This window comes from Pseudophryne corroboree, chromosome 5 (assembly GCF_028390025.1).
Source record: "Pseudophryne corroboree isolate aPseCor3 chromosome 5, aPseCor3.hap2, whole genome shotgun sequence".
Classification (NCBI taxonomy): domain Eukaryota; kingdom Metazoa; phylum Chordata; class Amphibia; order Anura; family Myobatrachidae; genus Pseudophryne; species Pseudophryne corroboree.
Window position 1 is genome coordinate 250,509,969 of NC_086448.1, and position 3,213 is coordinate 250,513,181.

At 38.8% G+C, this 3,213-nt stretch overlaps 1 pseudogene; it reads right to left on the reverse strand.

Annotated features, from left to right (window-relative positions):
- Positions 1-969: 969 nt before the first annotated feature.
- LOC134930654 (5S ribosomal RNA) lies at positions 970-1,088 on the reverse strand (annotated as a pseudogene).
- Between the last annotated feature and the right edge of the window lie 2,125 nt (positions 1,089-3,213).

Consider the following 3,213-nt stretch of genomic DNA (forward strand, 5'->3'; position numbering starts at 1 on the left):
AGGCAGAGTGCTATACAATTCCCTATATAAACATGAGTATATTAAGGGGGAGAGAAATAATGTCCTGTGGTACAATTTTCTATAAAAAACGAGTGCTGGAATTCTGTTTTAAGGTCTAAAAGTGTCCGAGACGCGTCCTGCGTCATTTCCGCCCCGTTTCCGGTGTCCACTCCGGCGGTGTGCGCATGCGCGTCAGGCCGAACTTCCGTTATCGGTAGCTGTCACGAGCGCTATGAGTCTTCCCCACTTCCGTCCTTTACTTCTAGTATGAAGTGCCCCACTTCCCACGCAGGTTACACTCGGCTGCTCACTTCACTCTATTGGAGGAAGAGGTTGTCATTCATAGCGGCGGCCATTTTCATGGAGTTCATTATGGCTGCAGACATATTTTCTGTATAGGAGTAACCGCAGTCTCCAAGGGAACCATACATATTAAAAAGATATAAACAAAGAATTAGTGCCTGTGTTTTCACTTCTAAGCAAGCAATATAGGCTTTGCATAATACTGGTGTGTTTGAGAAAAAGGAGAGATTTTAGATGTTAATTAATCTTTGTATTATTGATGCCGATAATTATTGGCCCAGAAAACCATCGTATGAATAATAAATAAGGAGACATGGGTGGTGGAATACCAGGTTCTTTGGAATAAAAAACGTAGATATAAATAATTTCTTAGATATCAATTCACTAAGGTATATTAAAGTGGATATAATATAAGTGACGATGCTAGTGACTCAAAATTAAATATGAGGAGTCCATCATACTTGTGATGCTATATACTAATGCAGTGAGTGAATTATGGAGAGGAGTTAATATTTGTGTCCGTAATGTGACAGTAAGTGTTGTATTAGTGCATAATACATTAGTGCGTAATTAACTAGAGGGTATTTTAACCATATTGTCTACTGTGTGGGATGGACATACTCAGTGTGTCAACATTGCGTAGATTATTTTTTTAAAGCCAGCCGATATGTACAGTACCCAATCTTCGCAGATGGTTCCCCATTTGGTACTGGTTGGGCCCTACACTGCTTAGCTTCCAAGATCGGGCGAGATTGGGCGTCCGCCAGTGTGGTATGACTGTATCTTTTGGTATGGCGACTCAATAAACACAATACAATACTTGTTTATTCAGGATGTTGACATATAATTAGTAAGTGCTGTTGTGACATATTATAAACTATTATAAAGTGCCAAGTGCATGTAAGGTGAAGGATAAAAAAATAAAAACCAGAATAATTCGCCAGAAGAATCTCTTTTCACAGGAACGGTGCGATCTCGTAGCCTTCATTAAAACCCATGGGATGGGTGGTTTTCAATTGGAAAATCCAATACATTTCCCTCTGGGATAGTTTTTTGGCTAGGTCGCCGCCTCTTTCGTTGCTTGTGACATGTTCTATCGCCTTGAAGGAGAGTTCTTCTGGATTGGAATTATGATGAAGTTTGAAGTGTCTGTAAATTAGATGTGTCTCCAATTTATTTTTAATGCTGCGTATATGCTCCTGTATTCTGATCTTCAGTATCCTTTTTGTTTTTCCCACATATTTTTTGTGGCAGGTGCATTCTAGCAGGTATATAACTGATGTGCTATTGCAATTCATAAATTCCTTAATCTTGAACTCCTGGGTGTTGTCCATGTTGCTGAAGGTCCTTCTGTTAGGATTCAGAAATTTGCAGATGTTGCAATGTCCACACTTATATGCTCCAATGCATTTCGGAAGGGAACAGTGGTTGGTATCTGGGGGTAGTTCTTTTAACATGCTCGGTGCAAGAATGTCTTTCAAGTTTTTTGATTTACGAAATATGAGCTCTGGTTGCGGAGGGAGAATATTCTTAAGGATCGGGACCATTAATAAGATGTCCCAATGGGATTTCAATGAAGTTCTAATGTCTTGTTCATGAGTGCTATAAGTGGTTATAAAGGAGACCGAATTTTGTTTCTCGTTATTCTTTTCTTTCTGTTTGTATGACAGTAGGCTGTCCCTCTCGAGCAGTCTGGTTTTGGTGATTGCCTCGTCTAGTATTGTAGGTGGATATTTCTTTTCTTCAAATCTTTTCCTGTATGTTGCTAGCTGTTGTTCGCAGTCTTCATTCTTGTTGCAGTTCCTACGGATCCTGTGAAACTGCGAGTAGGGGATATTATTCTTCCATTTCTTCGAGTGACTACTTTTGTAATGGAGGTAGCTATTCATGTCAACCTCTTTAATGAAGTTCTTCGTGATAACCATCCCTTCTTCGCTTCTTAAAACCAGGTCCAGAAATTCAATGGAATCTTTACTTACATTGCAGGTAAAAGACAGGTTAAAATCGTTGCTCTGTAAAATCTTAAAAAAATTCATAAAAGACTCGGCAGTTCCGTCCCAGATGATGATTATGTCGTCAATGTATCTTTTGTACATTACGACTGACTCCTTGAAAGATTGTGCTGTATACATATATTTCTCTTCCCATTGTCCCATAAATAAATTAGCAAAGCTAGGTGCGAAAATAGTCCCCATCGCTGTGCCACACTTTTGAAGATAAAATTTGTCTAAAAATTTAAAATAATTCCGGCTTAAAATGAAGAGAATTAGTTCACAAATAAAATTCCTGTGTGCTTCTGTAATGGAGTTGTCTTTGTTCAGGTACTCTCGACTTGTTTCTATGCCTTTTGAGTGTTCTATACTGGTATACAATGACTGGACATCGATGGTGACCCATAGATAAGAGTCTTTCCATGTAATGTTCTTAATTTCGTTTAGTACCATAGTAGTGTCCAGGAGAAATGATTGTAGTTTTTTGACGTGTGGATTCAAAAAGACATCAACATATTTAGAAAGATTAGAGGTAAGAGAGTCTATACCTGCAACGATAGGTCTCCCAGGTGGATCAATCATGCTTTTGTGAACTTTTGGTAGAAAATAAAATATGGGGGTTATGGGGTTGGATTGCATTAAAAAGGAAAATTCCTCCTTTGTAATGATATCACTCCTCAGACCCCGTAAGAGAAGTGATCTAAGTTCCTCAATAAAAGTATCCTTCGGATCTTCTGATAGGATTGTATAGGAGTGATTATCTCCTAGAAGTCGGTGTGCTTCGTGGACATATTTGTCTCGGTCCATTATGACCAACCCCCCCCCTTTGTCAGCCGGTTTTATGACAATGTGTCTATTCTTTTGGAGATTTTTCATTGCTTCTATCTCTCTATTATGGAGATTTTTCTTCGTGATCGGT